The sequence below is a fragment of the Dipteris shenzhenensis genome, chromosome 9, assembly GCF_047967505.1.
Source record: "Dipteris shenzhenensis isolate YYH24624 ecotype China chromosome 9, Dip_SZ_1.0, whole genome shotgun sequence".
Taxonomy (NCBI): domain Eukaryota; kingdom Viridiplantae; phylum Streptophyta; class Polypodiopsida; order Gleicheniales; family Dipteridaceae; genus Dipteris; species Dipteris shenzhenensis.
The window spans coordinates 22,832,451-22,851,237 of NC_141604.1; positions in this window are offsets into that span (position 1 = coordinate 22,832,451).

Genomic DNA, 18,787 nt, shown 5'->3' on the forward strand with positions numbered 1-18,787 from the left:
GTTGCACTTGATACTTCACTTCGGATCACCCTTGCTATGCCTCAGCTGAGCTAAGAATCTCTATGTGCCCTTCGCTCCCTAGAATCACAATAGTCTATTTCTAAAGTCCTACACGAAGAGTAGACCAACAACTTCTCTTCCTCTGTTACAACTAAATCCTTTATCTAAAGGAACACCTGCTGACTTTCTAAGGCAAGTTCACTACCTTCTAAACTAGCCTAGCTAATTTAGTCAAATTCCTTCCACCATTGGTTGGCCTTGCTAGAATATTGCCTTGCTTTGAATCTCTGGAGCTTGTCCTAATCAGCATAGCCTGGGTCTTTACCACTTCCTTGTGACCTGCCACCTTAGCTCAATAGTCTGAGTTTTGTATTGCAAGTTCACCTATCTAAGCCATTTGTTATCCAAGGTCAACACTCACCTTGACTATCCTTTGAGCTATATCCTCACTACTCATCTTGATCAACTCATTCTAGTCACTATTCAAAGGATGGATTTCTGCCAAAGGTGCGGTTTCTGGCTAGATGAGCATTATTGTCATTCTCTTGGAGGAGCTCATTGTTCTCTGTGAAGATCTTCTTGTTCGAGTAGGGACTATGGTGCATTGTGGTGGAGGTCACCTCTAGTGCATAAGCTCTATTGTGCATGCCAAAACAACTTGTTCAACTTGCTCTCAAGTGGTCGATCCCTTGGAGGTGACTGCCAAGGTTGAGGATTCCACGAGAAACTCCAAGGATCTACAAATCTATTTCCAGCTACTGTTAGCTCGAAGACATAGGAGGCCATGGATAGATCCCTGTAACTATTGGTGAGACATTAGGGAAAAAGGGAGCTCTTTTTGGGGTCCAGAGAGAAATTCACAATTTCTTTTTTTTTGTGAGTCCAAAATATGGGAAAATAATAAAATATTCACAACAACTACTGTAAACATGTCAGAGGATGAAAGAATAGACAATATGTTCTTCTATATTCAATACCATATCTCACAAGCTTTTTCATTCAATGCTCATACAAGCTATGTCTTTCTCTCAATCATTTTCTCGCCACCTCCACGATCCATTTAGCTTCTCTGTCAGGACACCATAACTAATATAGCCATAGCCTTGTTTTTCAAAGTTTACTGCCATGAAACTCTTTGCTTTATGAAAGCATAATGAAATTGCGAAACGATGGAAAAACACTGTCTCAAAATGGTAGCACTGAATTACAACTCTATAGAGCAAGTCAACAAGAGACGGGAACACCATAAAATGTTGATCCAAATGTTCTTCTCGTAAAACAAATGAAAGATCTAAATTCAGCTACTATTGCAAAAGGGATGATTGAGGAAAAGAAGTTTAAAACCATCAAATGCAATGTTGTGCAACAATTCGTGGAAAGCAACACAATTGATGTAATTTTAATTCAAGAGGCTCTCGATGAGAGTGGAGTTAGCAGGAAAGGTTCATTAGCAGAGAATTGGGGTCTGAAAAGGGCCTCATAAGGATTGGATTAGGGAATGGTTAGTGGGCTAACTCAAGGGGCTTAGAGAGTCCCAAAGAGGCCTAACCAGCCCAACCTAGGTGGGTTAAGCCCACAATTGAACCCACCTCTCCCCCACATCAATGAGGGGAGGGCGCCACTTTTGGAAATTTGAATTTTCAAATTTCAAATCTCCCTCCCTCCCTCTCTCTCCCTCCTCCTCCCTCCTCTCTCTCCACCTCCCTCCCTCCTCCTCCCCCTCATCCTCCCCCCTACTACCTATCCCTCTCCCTCTCCCTCTCCCTCTCCCTCTCCCTCTGCCTTCCTCCCCCTCCCCCTCCCTCCCCCTCCCTCCTCCTCTCCCCTCCTCCTTTTTGCTCCTCCTCCTCCCTCCTCCCTCTCCCTTCCTCCTGCTCCTTCCTCCTGCTCCATCTGGCTCCTCCTCCTTCCTCCCTCCTCTCCCCTCCTTTTCCAGCCCCCTACTCTCTCTCCTCTCCTCCTCTCCTCCTCCCTCTCACCACTCCCTCTTTGCCAGCTTCTCCTCTACCTATTCTCCCCTACATTTTAGCCTGCATCATTGATACCTCTCCTTAAGTACTCATGGCACCATTCGAGGACATATCCACCAACAAGTACCATGTGAACTTACAATTGGAGGCTAAATATGCAAGCACACGCCATTTGGGATTTAGTGGAACTCCTCAAAGTGTGCTCCATAGTCTTCGATTGCAAGGGAAGAAGCATCTTGACCTTTGGGTGGATGAAACCTTGAACCCTTTAGACCTTGCCACCCAAAAGAGTCCTCCTTTTCATACAATGCATGATGTTGTTCAGTTTGGTGGCAATGGACATGCTGGATTGCTTGGTTATTTTAATCAATTGAACCATTCTCAGACATTGGCTATACAAGAAAGTGAGGTATAGAGAGCCCAAGCAGAAGAACTAGCACATTTGGAAAATATCACTATTGTGGCAATGCATAGTAGTATGTAGGATCTCCAATTGCAAAACAAGGAACTCAATGACAAAGCCCATGAACTGGACTTTAATCCATAAGAGGTCTAACTATGGCCAAGTTTAACGTGCTGTGGAGAAGGAATGAGAGAAGTTGATAGAACGAGTACCAAAGTTGAAGGGAACACCTTTGGGATTGAAGGAGAGGAAAAGACAATTGCAATCTATGGATGCATTGTCAACCAACAAAGGTGCCCGAAAGAGGAGAGTACAGGCTGGAAGGTTAGTTCCCCAATTTTTCAATGAAATCTGTTACTCCAAAATATTTGTGGTGTTGCATTGTTTCCATTAAGACTCATTTGTACTCTACTTTAGGAATTTCATGGAGGATGTGATGGGAACAATGGAAATGGATGATAGTGACCCTTCATATGTTCTAAGAAGTTTAATAAAGCCAAGTGATGTCATTGAAATGTTGAAGGACCCTAGACAAAAGGGACAAGTTGCTAGAGAGGTGATGAAGGATTTCAAGGGCCTCGTGTAAGAAAAGGAGGTGCTTCGAGCTTGTGATGCTATTGGTGTAAGTCATGAAGCTTACAACTCTGTTTTTAAAATTTTCAAGTCTACTATAGAGGAAAATTATAAGATATCTAACACCCTGGTCTATAAGGCTTACACATCAAGAAACAAACAATTGTGCTAGAATAAAAGCATGGAGGATACCCATTGTGTAAGTGGCATAATGACTTGGAGGAGCAAAAAGAAATATGGCATCCAAACATTCAAGATGAATGCTTTCAATAATGTTTACGTGGATGTAGAGAATTTGCAGAAAGCCATGGTTAAATTCTATGGGATGAGAGAAGAAGGTAAGAGAAATTCCCTCTATGTATTCAACTTCACTTCTTCTCATTTCTATATCCTTACTATATTTCTCTTTCATTGTATGGATGGCAAGCTAGTATTTGTTATAAAAATGGATGAAGCTCAGTTGGTAAAAGAGCACAAGCTAGAAAGGGTGAGCATTTGTATTGTGAACGACACCTTGAATTTTTCTCAAGGGGATGAGGAAGTTGAGTAGGGTTTCTTAGTACAATTTGAGAAGGACATATGGTGGCTTGCAGCATTTGAGACCCCAAAGGAGTGCCACGAGACATTCAAGTGGGTTTTGGAGAGAACCGACATCTCATCGATTTTTCAAAGACAAGAGGCAAGGAAAACAATGACAGTGGATGGGCATGGATCATTTCAAGTTGAATGGCATCTAGCTGGTGATTTGAAGGTGCTTAAGTGCTCGTATGGTTGTGATATAGGTGCAAATACAAAATGGACATGCTTGTATTGCACCCACTCTCAGAAGATGTAAAAGGGATGTCTACAGTGGGAAAATGGCATCCTTTCTTCCAACCAAAGTGCAGCCCCTGATTGTCACAAAAAGGATCCTAAGTGGGACCCATTCTACAAATTCCATTAGAGTGGGTACACGTGTGTACTTTGCATGGTGAACTGCGTATACTTGACAAGTTACTCTATCTCCATCTAGCTTATGCTTGGAATTTGAGGCCACAACAAGTCTCTACACAATGCATTGCAAAAGCTTAAGAACTACTCTTACTAATGGGACTTCATCAAGGCAGTGCGAAGCTTAAGCAAGACAAGAAACTATTAGGAAAGACAAAAAGTCTTTTTGCTAAAGTGTCCATGGGTGGAGGATAGGCAAGGAGGTTCTTCTCCGACCACAATCTGATAAAGAAAAACATACATTGGTTGAGAGCACCCTAGGTTGGGAGTACTGGTAAGCTTTGTGTGAGTGCACTATGAATCCAACTTCACATCCACGAATCGCTACTTTGAGAGCAAAACTATGGACAAAGCGTGATGCATTTATGAAGTTGCTTAGACAAGGTCAAATGGATGAGCTTTATTATGAGAAATTCAGGACAACATTGGTATAATTCATATCATTGATGGTAGAAGCATGGGGGGAGTCACATATTACACATTACATGGTAATCCTCCTTAGGTTGAAATTTTGTGCATTAACCTTGAGTCAGTTTATGTTTCTAATACAATGTGTTTCTTTACAGCATATTCTTTATGCACATGCATCGTGGTTTATGGAGCAATGGAGGGCTCTGTCCATTTGGAATACTCAAGGAAGGGAGAAATTTCAATGCAAAGCAAAGGCAACCTACTTCAAGAATACAAGGCATGGGGGTGGTATCGCACAAAGCAATGCACTACACAAAATGTTCGACTGGATTTATAGATGTCTAGAGGCAAAGACTCTCAAGCAACAAGGTAGAGGTCTCAAGTCTTGCAAAATCAGCTCAACATGTCAAGAAGACAAGGTATGTGCTGCTTCGAAGTCCTCAATAGGGAGTCAAGGGGTCACCACTTTGATCGTTGCAATGTAGAGTCAGACAGGGGAGGTGTTAAGAGAACCCCAAATGTAAAATGTTTGATGAATAAAGTTAACACTCTTTCGAGTCAATTACATATTCCAAAATTCACAAATTTGTTGGAAATTGCAAAGTTGCTTGTGGGGTGGGTTGGGGGGGGTTGTGGGAGGGTGGTGAAGATCTAGCATTAGCGAACAGGTGACGAAAGATGAGGGGGGGAGGGTGCACTCGAAAAACTCTCATTTAAAAGGGCCTATGAATAAAAATCCTAAAGTGCTTTATAAAGCACTTCAAAACCCTTAAGTCCCTCATTTCTATGGCACGAGATAAACAAACTAAGCCACTAGACCCACTGGATGCCGTTTAGATGCTACCTGCTCTCCTCCTCACAACTCCATGGTCTCAAATGCACTCCTCCTCACAACTCCATGGTCTCCGAATGCACTCCAAGCCCCAATGGGTAATGATCAACAGGGATCTAAAGGTGGTTCTCATCATTAGGATTCCCAACAGTGCGAGTCCCCACCATTCGACTCTCATAGGGGATCCCATCATGACCTCATATCTCAACACGATGAGGGATCCCATCATGATGAGGGATCCCAACACGATCAGGGGTCCTCTCAGTCCTTCCAGACAACTAACCATGGAAGTAGAGAGGCCTCCCAAGAGGGACAAAATACTTCCATTAATCATGATCAACTACAAACCCCACTATCATGCCCCTCTCCTCCGAGGGGTCCTAGCATGGAGCATCTAGACCAACAAAGGCAAAGCAAGGAGATGGAGAGACTAAAGGGGCCACAGTAAGAGGAAGTATTTGGTAGTGATGGGCTCGCAAACATCATGAACCTTGGCCCCAATTGTCCAACCAAGTAGACCACACGGAAGAGCACGATCAACCCTCTGTGCCTCAAGATTGTCACATATGAGGAGGCTCTAAGACAAAAAACACCCCTAGGTGCGAGAGGCCACCTCAATAGAACCATCAGACACATGAAGAGGAGTTTGCAAAAGAGGAGACGCAAAAGAAGTTTAAAGTAGACAAGCGGCCATGGAGCCGTGTCCAGAGGCCGATGTAGGGTCCCCCAAATATTAAGAGGCATAGGAAGTCAGGCATGAAGGCACTTCAAGAGATATGCAAGTTTCATACCACTGTGGACAATCTCATTCCTTGTGGACCCTTCCAACATGTTGTACGTAAAATAGCAAAGCATTACAAGGATGATGTGCCGTTCACTTCAGGCACTATGGGAGCAATTCAGGAGGTGACAAAGAAGATGGTAGTAGGGCTTTTTGAAGATGAAAACATATGCACTACCCATGCCAAAAGAGTAGTAGTGATGGACAAGGACCTTGCACTTGCCAAGTGCATCTGCTCTGATCCCCCCCTTAGACCATAGATGTTGTTTAGGCTCACTTGGTGCAATCTAAATCATTTTGTAAATCTCTACCCTTTGATGCCAATGAATTAAATATATTTTTATGTTCTACTATTCCCATGTTATTATACATGTTATGTGATGCTTTCCATCACTTATGCAAGTTCAGCGTGAATTTGAGTGGTCAAATGAAGTTTTTTCGATGTGGCACAGAAGAAAAAAGTGTTAAGCATCACGCTGGGACACAAAAAAAGTCAAAACCCTCCATGGCACGTATGGAGCCTCTTTGACCAAGTCAAATAGGCTCCATACGTGCCATGGCGCAGAAGGGAAAAGTTTCAGCATCACGTGGGGAGTTCAAAAAAGCTCAAGACCCTCCATGGCGCGTATGGAGACTGTTTGACCAAGTCAAATAGGCTCCATACGTGCCATGGTGGGTTTTGAATTTTTTGGGCTCCTTGCATGATGCTGAACACTTTTCCCTTTTGTGCCAAGGTGATATTCTTGCTGGATTGCTAAAAAATGACCATTATAGCGCAAAAAGTTATATGATAGCATGCCTTTGAATAGAATAATGAATGAAACTATTAATTCCAACAACAATTAATGTTACATAATACAATGACAACATAAAAGAAATGTTGTAAAAGAACACAAAATGGGACACTATAGAAAAAGTATATATGTATTCATATAGAATAAAAGTTCTTTACAATAAGGCTTCGCAGCCTTTCTCTCATCTTTAAAACATTGAGAATATCCCTCAGGGACATGGCTACTGCCAAAGCATTGAGGGCAGCCATGTGGTTCACCAAAATGACCTTGTCAGCATTTAGATTGATGTCATCATGACCAATCACTCGTGACAAGGACTTGTAGTTTAGGATGTCCTCAGTCCCTCATGGCAAAAATGTTTTGTGGATAACCACAAAGTGCCCTTCTGCTTGGCCAAGGGAATGTGCTAGTGAGTGATCTCAACCAAAGCTACTGTGAACAAGGCGTTGCCCAGATGAGAAGAGGTCGATCGACTCCCGCAACAATCCAACATTACAGTAGAATGCCCATGAAGTAGAATTATACCAAGAGGGTAGAAATTTAAAGCTCATAGTTTCTTACCACTATGGAGTCATCATGCTCAATCCCTTCCTCTTTGTCAATGAGGATAGATCCAAGGTTCTCCTGCTGTCTGGAGTAAGATGTGGAGGCTGTGGGGGTTAAAGGTCACTGTGCCTTAACCCCAGTTATGTACAATACTCAAACACATATATAAATGAATGAAAAAGAAGATTAGGGTGGTTCTGCACCCACCAAAAAAAATTGTGTGGCTCTCTGTCTCTCTCTCTCGCTCTCTCTCCCTCTTCCATTCTTGCTTCCGTTGAGAGCACTCTCAACTGGTATCAGAGCCCGGGTGATCTAGCTGAGCGTGCGTGAATGCTTGAAGCTCAGCAGCTCTGTGGGACTTCTGCCACATGCAGAGATACATGCCATAGTTTATGCAACTCTTCCAGTGACTCCATTCTAGCATCCATCACTAATGCTTTCACCTCTGACATAAAGCATACCATGGACATAGTTCCCTTCAACAGATCAATCTTTAGGACATTCCAACATTAGCTCAGTCATGCCGTATTGCATCCTTGGATCAAGTTATTACCACCACCTTTGATAAGCAAATCATTCCTCAATAGATCAACAGATCATTCTTCAGCACCACGAGAATAGCTATGCATCAGTGCGGTCCTACCCCAGTGTAGTAGGCATCATCAGGTTCAGCCATAGCGTAACCTGGGGAGGCTCAGTGTTTCATCATGCACTTATGGCTGTCGTATACAGTCCTTACATGATGTAGATTAGTGGTTGGATCCACGACTTCAGATTAATCTCTACATCAGCATTCAACACATCATATGTCTCAGGGACATCTTATGCATTTTGAGTTGTATTTAAGGCTTCTAGGCCTTTATACTGTCAGCTCCTTCTCGACGATCCTATGACACATACTACATCCCATGCCAATGGATGTTTTGCCATGCACACAACAAATGACCTTCAACTCATGATAGTAGGGCATATAGGTTTGATAGGTTGTTGTACCTTGTAAGTTTTATGGGCCTCTTCTTTAGCAGAGTAGCGTATCACAACTGCACGTTCGGCCCTAGATTTTCAGCCCTTGGATCACTCTTTCCACACCGACTATGCGGCCTTATTCGAGCCTGCATCATTTGATAGAGATTACAAAAGTGCAACATACCTCTCGCACATTGCAGTCAGTCCTTTTAGGTTGGTGATGTAAGAAAACAATACAACATATGTGCTCAACAGATAACAAGATCTCGTATGCAAGAGAGAAAAGCAGATAGTATGGAGAATCAAAAATTTGATTACTATAAAATTGATACAATAGATGGCGTTGCCTCCCACTAGCCATGCGCTCCTGTGTGAGAAGCTTCGATGGCATGCTGGAAACAGTAAAGGACGGAGGCTGGATGCGAAGGAATCAGGGTTGCTGTAGCCAGTGATGAATATGGGCTTCACGGGCTTGCTCTTACATAGCCACCAGTCGTAGTCAGTTAGACCCAATTGGGAGACCGACCCAATCGACCAAAACGGTCGACTGGAGGTCGAAATAGGCCACCGACCACATGATGGAACGGTGGCACAAAATAGAGCAACTAATCTACGGTAGTCTTCATTTGCATCCGGGATCATTTGGGGCTCCAAACAGGCCCCACAACCTGAGAGTGGGCTGCCCCGGGAAATGCTGCATCTACCCTTAGTGCGGTCAGTCATGGGATGCCTTCTCACACTTGCATGTAGCCTAGTTGGTAGTGTGCCAACTCTATCCGAAGCCGTCCAGCCATCATGCCACACATGGCCCCCATTTGGTGTCCAACTACCAGATAACCGAGCTACTCAAATGCCTTCTCCTCATATGGGGGGCTTACAAGTAGAGTTAGCTGGTTCCTGCGTAGTTACATGAGAGTGGAGCATTGATATCTAACACCCCCCCTCAATGTCCACTCGCAAGTGAACTTACTTTTTAGGCCCAATGCCCAATCGATGAAGATGCCTCTCTAGCAAGTCTCTTCCAAGAGCCTTCGTGAAGATGTCCGTAGCATTCTCTGTAGTCGGACAATACACCAAGTCAACCTCTCCATCCATGATGAGCTCGCGTACAAAGTGATATTGAATCTCAATGTGTTTTGTGTGAGCATGGAACACAAGGTTCTTTGTAATTGCCATGCAACTCTGATTATCACATGATAACTACGTGGGCTTGTTCTGCACTGCACCCATGTCCCCTAAAGTCCTCCTCAACCACATTGCCTCACAAGAAGCAAAACATGCTAATTTGTACTTAGCCTCGGTAGAAGAAAGAGCAACTATAGGTTGCTTCTTGCTAACCCATGACACAGCTCCAGATCCAAGTGAGAAACAATAACTTGTCACTGATCTCCTGCTGTCCACGTCTCCTCCCCAATCCGAGTCACAAAATCCGGTCAAGATGTTGCCCTTGGTATAGGTGATCCCATAATCAAGTGTGCCTTTGATGTATTTCAGCACCCGCATCCCTACCCTCCAATGGTTCTCTCGGGGCTTTATTGGAAAACCTGCTTAGTACACCAGTTGCAAAACTGATGTCCGGCCGCATGTTGCACAAGTAAATCAAACTGCCCACAAGCCTTCTGTACTTCGCTTCGTCCACTAGTGGTGATGAATCCTCGTTTGAGAGCTTCACATCAACATCCATAGGGGTGCCAACTGTCTTGCACTCAGCCATGCCAAATGCCTTCAGTATCTCTCCAACATACTTTAGTTGTGAGATGAAGATCTGTTTCGGCTCTTGCCAAACTTCAATCCCCAAACAGAAATGCATCAATCCAAGGTCTGTGTCATTTCAAACTCTCTTCCTAGCAACTGCTTTGTCTACGAGATCTTCTCTTCATGGTTCCCTATTATGACAAGGTCGTCCACATAAAGGACCACGATCATACACATGCCTCCTTCTCTGTAGATATACAAATTTGCATCAGATGGGCTCCTCCTAAACCCATTTTGCAGAAAGTAGGCATCAATCCATTGGTACCATGCTCGTGGGGCCTGTTTCAGCCCATAAAGTGCCTTCTTCAATTTACAAACTTTACCTTCTGAACCAAGGATCACAAAACCTGGTGGTTGCTCCACATATACCTCCTCCTTGAGATCTCCATTTAGAAAGGTGGATTTTACATCCATCTAAAACACGGGCCACCTTTCCTATGCTACTAAGACCAAAACACTACGAATTGTGGTTAGTCGACCTGTGGGAGCAAAAGTATCATGATAATCAAAACCATGTACCTGTGGAATCCTTTTGCCATGAGCTGAGCCTTGTACTTATCCAACGTGCCGTCGGACTTGTACTTGGTCTTGTACACCCACTTGGTGCCGATTACCTTGCATTTTGGTGGTCGATCCACAAGGTCCCAAGTGTTGTTCTTCATTATGGAGCCATACTCGGACTGCATAGCCTCCATCCACCTATCATCATCCTATCCCTCTTCAAGACACTTGGGTTCTTCAGCACGGATCACCTTTGTCATCAAAGGGTAGTTGACCAAGTGTTCTTGCACCCTTCTTTGCTCCTCTAATCTCTTGGACGGGTGGTGTTCGGATGCTTCCTCCTCAATGGCTAGAGCTTCTCTGCCATCCAAAAGCTGCTTTACCCACTTCAAGAATGGCCATTGCCGTTGTGGTTCTATAGGCTCTTCTTCCTCTTCTTTATCTTGAATCCTCCCAAGCACCATTGGGGGAGTTTGGTCTGCTGTTGGTGGTTGTACTGGATGGATATCCTGGTCCTAGTTGTTTGGGAAGGAAGCATCCTCCTCCAATTGATGTGGCTGTTCTGAGAAGACCACATCATGACTTACTATTACCTTCTTGGTAACAGGATTATAGAGACGGTAACCCTTCGCCTCTTCATTGTAGCCCAAGAAAATACACTTCCGGTTGTTCGGTTCCCATTTGGTCCTGTTAGTATTAGGGACATGCACAAAATAGTCACATCCAAAAACTCTAAAATGTGTAGCTGAAGGTTTCTTACTAGAAAAGGCCTGTAGTGGAGTTATCCCACTGTTCACAGCCTTCGTGTAGCTACGATTCAGAATGTAAACTGCCGTGTTACATGCTTCAGCCCAGAAAGTCTTTGGCAAAACTTTCCCTTTCATCATACTCCTGCCATTTTGCAGATGACGTGCATCTTGCGCTCTGCTACTCCATTTTGCTGTGGTGTATGTGGCAGGGGTTTCTGCCTCTTGATCCCGTGACTTTTGCAGTAACTTTCGAATTCACTTGATGTGAACTCTCCACCTCTGTCTTATCTCAACTTCTTCACCTTCCTCCCTGTTTCTTTCTCGACCATTACATGCCATTCTTTGAGCTTATTAAAAGCCTCATCTTTAGTCTTCAGAAAGTATATCCATATCCTTCTACTGTAGTCATCGATCAGTGTCATGAAGTAGTAGGAACCACCCAAAGCTTCCATCTCCATCTTTTTGCAGAGGTCTGTCTGAACGAGCTCTAGAGGAGCCTTTGCCCTACTGGCCTCTTTAGGAAAGGGCTGCCGATGCTACTTGCCCATCATGCAAGCTTCACATACATTGAGCAGATCTATAATGTCTGGTGGATCTGCAATCATTCCACTTTTATGCATCTCCTTTAAAGAACTAAGGTTTAAATGACCAAACCTCTCATGCCATAGCTTAGTGTTGCTCACATCTGCTCGAGCACTGAAAGCTGAGATTTCATAGATGTTGTTGCACCGTGTACCTTTACCAATGACCTTCCCTTGAAGATCCAAAATCTGTGCACCATAGAGGATAGAGAGGAGAGAGAAGGAGGAGCCTTGGCAGCCGCGACCTCCACAGGTGAGAGAAGTGAGAGGAATGAGGGGAGGAGAGAGAGAGAGAGAGAAAGTGAGGGGAGGGTAGGTGAGAGAAGTGAGACAAATGAGGGGAGGAGAGAGACAGAGAAAGTGAGGGGAGGGTAGGAGAAGGGGAGGAGAGGAGAGATAGATAGAAGGTGAGAGAAGTGAGAGGAATGAGGGGAGGAGAGAGAGAGAGAGAGAAAGTGAGGGGAGGAGAGGAGAGAGAGAGATAGAAGCCCTGGCGGCCGTGGCCCCCAGGGATGAGAGGAGTAAGGGAGGGAGAGGAGTGAGAGTGAGGAGGGAAGGGGAGGGGAGAGAGAGAGAGAGAAAGAGAGAGAAATAAAGAAAGAAAGAAAGAAAGAGAAGGAGGGAGAGAGAGCGATTAAGAGAGAGATGAGGGGAGGAAGAGAAAGAGTGAAAGAGAGTAGGGAGAGAGAGAGATTAAGAGATAGAAGAGGGAGGAGGGAGAGAAAGAGAGAGAATGAAAAGTCTTGCCGCCAGAGGAGAGAGTAGAGAGTAAGGAGGGAGCTAGAGAGTAGAGAGTAGAGAGTAGGGAGGGAGCTCTTGAGGAGGGGAGAGAGAGAGAGAGAGAGAGAGAGAGAGAATGAGAAATGAGAGAGAGAGAGAGAGAGAGAGAGAGAGAGAGAAAATGAGAAATAAGAGAGAATAGGGAGGGAGAGAAAGAAAGAGGAGAGAGGGAAAGAGAGAAATTAAGAGAGAGAAGAGGGGCTCTTGGCGGCCGTGGCCACCAAAGGGAGAGAGTAGAGAGTAGGGAGGGGGAGAGAGAGATAGAGAGATAGAGAATGAGAAATGAGAGAGAGAATGAGAAATGAGAGAGAAGAGTAGGGAGGGAGAGAAAGAGAGAGAGGAGAGAGGGAGAGAGAAAGAGAGATTCAGAGAGAGAAGAGGGGCTCCTTAAATGAAAGAGAAGAGTAGGGAGGGAAAGAAAGAGAGAGAGGAGAGAGGGAGAGAGAGATTAAGAGAGAGAAGAGGGTCTCTTGGCGGCTGTGGGCTAGAGGAAGGGAGAGAGTAGGGAGGGAGAGGGAGAGAGAGAGAGAGAAAAATGAGAGAGAAGAGAGGAGGGAGACTGAGGGAGAGAGAGAGGGAGAGAGAGAGAAAGAGAGAGAGGGAGAGAGAGAGAATGAAACTTCTGGTGGCTATGGCCGCCAAGGGAGAGAGAGAGAGAGAGAGAGAGAGAGAGAGAGAGAATGAGAAATGAGAGAGAGGGAGAGAGAGAATGAAACTTTTGGCGGCCGTGGCCGCCAAGGGAGTGAGGCCGCCAAGGGAGGGAGGGAGGGAGGGAGAGAGAGAGAGAGAGAGAGAGAGAGAGAGAGAGAGAGAGAGAGAGTGAGAAATGAGAGAGAAGAGGGGAGGGAGAGAAAGAGAGATTAAGAGAGAGAAGAGGGACAGAGGAGAGAGAAAGGGAGAGAGGGAGGGACGGAGGAAGGAAGGGAGAGATTAAGAGAGAGAATTGAGAGAGAGAGAGAGAGAGAGAGAGAGAGAGAGAGGGAAAGAATGACAAATCCTAGCAACCAAGAGGATAGAGGGAGGGAGGTAGAGAGCGTAAGAGAGAGAGTGAATTACAAATCCTAGGGAGAGAGGGGGAGAGAGAGAGAGAGAGAGAGAGAGAGAGAGAGAGAGAGAGAGATGAAGAGAGAGAATGATAAATCCTAGGTAGAGAGAGAAGAGGAGAGAGAGAGAGAATTACAAATCCTAGAGAGAGAGATTAAGAGAGAGAATAATAAATCTCGAGTGAGAGAGGTAGAGAGAGAGAGAGAGAGAGAGAGAGAGAGAGAAAGAATTACAAATCCTAGGGAGAGAGAGAGAGAGAATGATAAATCCTAGCGGCCATGGGAGGGAGAGAAAGAGAGACTTGAGATAAACTAAGAGAGAGAATGAGTGGGATGAGGAGCGAGAGGGAAAGACATAAGAGTTGAGAGAGAGAGAGAGAGAGAGATTAAGAGAGAGAATGAGGTGTCTTGACTATGGCTACAGAGAGAATTAGGAGTCGAGAGAGAGAGAGAGAGAGAGTTCAGAGGAAAGAGCGAAAGTTTTATATATTTGTATGTTTTATATTATACTTTTAAAGAATTATAAAAGAGTGAATTTATGGTTTGTTTTGAAGGTGAGATAATATTTTTATATATATTCATCTTTTAAATTGAAAAATGTTAACTTTTCTTTAGATACTTGCTCTTCATTTCTCTCACATGCAGGTTTAGCCTCTACATCAAAACCCCTTCTTTTGCATATTTAAGCCTCTTAAACCCCAGCACATTAAAATGAACATAGAAAAAGAAATTATTTATTGCTTTTCTGCGCTTCGACTGTTGGTCTAGCATAGATTAGATTGCCTTAGAGGAGAGACAATTCTCCAAGTTGCCAATCGAAGCCATGCTCAAATTTTTCTAACTAGTTCCGAATCGTTGTCAGTCCCTTTGCTCACATGTGGTTTCACACTCATAACATGCTATTAAATAAGACCTTTCACCATTTACCAAGAAGTTTATCAATGGGCCGATTGCATGAGAAGATAGCAGATATCAGTGGACAGATTACATGTCATGGGGCACATTGGAGCTTAATGACTATAGTGGTCATTTTATTTCATTGTAAATCTTTATTGGTTATTTTTATTGCATTTGTACAAATATTTAAGCTCATTTATTGTTATAAAAAACCTTGTAAAGCCTTCTAGGCTATTTTTCACATTTATTACCATATGAAGCACCTTGTATTAAACTCGACCATTCACTATTTAATGAGTATCAGTGGGCTGCATAAGTGGATATCAGTGGAACAATATTTAGTGGGTAGATTGCATTAGTTGGGTATCAGTGCACAAATATCAATGGATGGACAGATTACATGTCATCACAAAGATTGGAGCTTTATCACTAGAGGGCATTTTATTTCATTGTAAAGCTTTATTGGCTAATTTTCTTACATTTGTACAAATATTTAAGCCTTGTAAAGCCTTGTAAAGGCTTCTAGGCTATTTTCCACATTTATTGCTATAAAATACTTTGTAAAGCCCTCTCCGCTATTGGTCACATTTATTGCCATATGAAGCCTTGTAAAGCCTTTTGGGCTATTTCCCACATTTATTGTATCAAGCCTTGTATATTGTACTTTATTTGTATGTATCTAAATTCTTCATTATCTTTTCTTGTAGGATTATGGAGCAATCAACTAATGTGGGGGCTAGTCTAAATAACTCTGATATTAGAGCATGGGTCTCTTATGTCACTTTGAATTTGAAAGGAAAGGAATATAGCCCCTACGGCTTTGGTTGGTGGACTCGATATGACATGGGCAGAAGAGCTTGGTTTCTTCATCAAAAGGAAAAGAGACTCTTTCTACTTATGTCAAAAAGGGAGTTCAATGATGTTGACGATCCATGGGATGCTACATTCTCTAAGAAAGATATGACTTCAAGCCTTGTAGTAGGCATAATGAAAGAGCCAAAAGAGACTTTTATGGATATTTTCACAAAGAGTTCAGATCCTGAAGTTGGTGGTCTTCATTTTGTTGTGTAAAGGAGAGACTCAAAGACCTTTGTGATGCCTCCTCCTCAACCATCAAATTTTCCAGAGCTGCAAAGGGCATTGGAGGCTCTTGCATATTATTGGGGAGCAATTTCCTAGTGTGGTCGCAAAAAGGATGCATGCAAAGATTATGTTTGAGTACTTTCAGGATGCACAATATGAGATATTGGGCTCTGTGGACAATCTGGAGTGAGCATAATTTGGCATACTTAGGTCGGCAGATTCACAAGTCATATGAATCTTTCCAAGCCTCATTGCGGCAATCCTTATATGATGCTTGCCATGAGGGTGATATGGATACTTCTTGCATAGAGCTTTTCTTTTTATGTTTCTGATCTTTGGGATCCTCTCCATTTCGGAGACTTCCCATCTTGTAAATTTATGAACATATAAAAGCACTGGATATTACCAAAAAAAAAAGTGTGAAAAGAAAAAAGTATGCAATATTAGCAATATGAACACCTTGCATCCTGTAAAGTACCTCACAAGCTCGCCCATCTTGTAAATACAATATTCACATTTTGTATCCTATAAAGTACCTCACAAGCTCGCCCATCTTGTAAATACAATCCTTCACATCCTTCGATGCATTGCGAGAAATGTTAGTAGATAGTATGAACTGAACACATGAGGAATGGTTGATTAGTTGCTTCTAATTCACTCACAAATTTGGAAGGAAAAATATATTATGCACATAAAATACTTACTTGGAGCATTTGGTGCCAATCATGAGATTTCAAGCCATATAATTGCTCTACACCTCTTTTCTTGCTCTTTGTGAAGGCCCCCTTCAAACACCTCATACACCTTTGTGAAGGCCTACTCACATTATGCACCTCGATACCTCTCCAAAGTATCTCTAGCTTGTCAATCAAAGGCTCCAAATAAACATCAGGATTTTTGACTTTATGTTTCCATAGAATTAGAAGGGATAACATGATATGTCCTTTCTTAATCACCATAGAGGGTGGAAGATTATAATTCACCAATATCATTAGCATACACTATAAGAGAACACTGTTATGGATACATTTGACCAAAGTAAAACGGCATAAATATGAGTGTGTGTTTGTATGTGTGGCAATAGTATAATAAAATATGGTGTGCATAAGGCCCAAGGTTGAGGTGGTAGGGCATGACCATGTGCCACCCTTCCATGTAAGAGGACCCATAAGGTGTGATGTACATAATCCATGGTAGTAATATTATAAAATGTAAGGTGGCATGGCTCCTCCATGTGCCACCCCTCCACCTAGGCTACATTTATTGAGATATGGCCCAAAGTCCATGGGAGAAGTAATATAAAATAGGTGGAGATGGATAATATATTGGGTTATTCCCTCCATATAGGATAGGCCCATGTGGGGGAGGTATAGAAGGTCCAAGAGTGCAAGTTAAATAATGGGGAAAGTAGGATGAGGTGGCAAGATTCCTTGTGCCAACCCTCCACTTGTCCTCCTAGATGTTTGAATGTATTATAAAATTGGGAAGAGGCTAAGGAAGTATCATAGACTTGGGATATGGGAGTTGATATATGTGGAAAAATGTGGCCAAGCGTTATCGCACACAATTGAGAGTGCGTAACCGCCTAGCTCACATGGGAGACTCTTCCACACACCTCTTGCATGTGGGAGGATGCATTTATTGGGAGAGACCCTCTCTCTTGGCTATAAAAGGAAAGGGCTATTCCTTGATGAGACACGCTCATTCTTGTAAAGCCACCTAGCTAGTACTTTGATTTCCCCCTTCCCTTCCTTTCAAATAAAGCATGGCCCTCTTCCCTTGATGTCTCCATCTTTACATTCCTGCTCCCATCATGTACATGCTTTTCTTTCCCCTCTCCCTTTCCCCTTGTGCCATAGTCTCCCTCTTCATTCCCTCCCCTTCTAATCCCTTTTCCCCATCCATGTTAACACTCCTCCCCTCACATTTCCTATTCCTCTATGGCCCTCGAGCGTCGCCATACCTATCCTCTAGCCTCTTGTCTTGATTTCTTTTCCGGCTAACAAAAATGGTGTGGCTGCTCGAATCGAAATCTCCACGGCTAGTGGTGTAAAATCTATTACTCCTACGACTGGGTTCGGCTCTCTGGCCTCTTCCGTGTGTAGTTCTCTACTTTTGCGCCTCTAAAGTGTGTGCCTTCCCTGTCTCTATGGCTGCAAAACCTCCCTGCTTCTGCGCTTCCAGTCGGCTGCTTTCTGCTTGCAGTTCCTATGTGTATTCTGGCTAGTGAATCTTCTGCTGGTACGGGTCGCATCTGCAAAACTGCAACATCTGTGCTCCCTCTGAGCTCCTGCGTGCGTCCACTATGTACACCCATGCGCATCGCAGACAGATTGCGATGGTTTTTTAGACTTGCGGCCTCTTTCGTGTGCAGTTCTCTACTTTTGCGCCTCCAAACTGCGTGCCTTTCCTATCTCTACGGCTGCAAAACCTCCGTGCTTCTTTGCTTCCAGTCGGCCTGCTTTCTGCTTATGGTTCCTACGTGTATTCTGGCTAGCGAATCTTCTGCTCGTACCGGTTGCATCTGCAGAACTGCAACATCTATGCTCCCTTTGACCTCCTGCGCGTGTCCACTGTGTACACCCGCATGCATCGTGGACAGATTGCGACGGTTTTTTGGGATGGCCCCCTTTTCTTGCTCTTTGTGAAGGCCCCCTTCAAACGCCTCATACACCTTTGTGAAGGCCTGCTCACATTATGCACCTCGATACCTCTCCAAAGTATCTCTAGCTAATCAATCAAAGCCTCCAAATACATCAGGATTTTTGACTTTATGTTTCCCTAGAATTAGAAGGGATAACATAACATGTCCTTTCTTAATCACCATAGAGGGTGGAAGATTATAATTCACCAATATCACTGGCCATACACTGTAAGAGGTGCTTTTGAGACCAAATGGGTTCACACCGTCCATACCCAATCCAAGTCTCAGGCTCCTAGGTTCTTCCTTGAAGCTTGGCCATGTGTCTTCAATATGATTCCACATAGGAGTGTCTGCGGGAGTTCTCCACTTGCCATCGGTTGATCGATGGGAGGAATGCCATAACATGAGCTTTGTAATGGATTTGCACTTGAACATATGTTGGATGCGAGGGATTATGGGAAAATGTCGCAGAACCTTACGAGGCACAT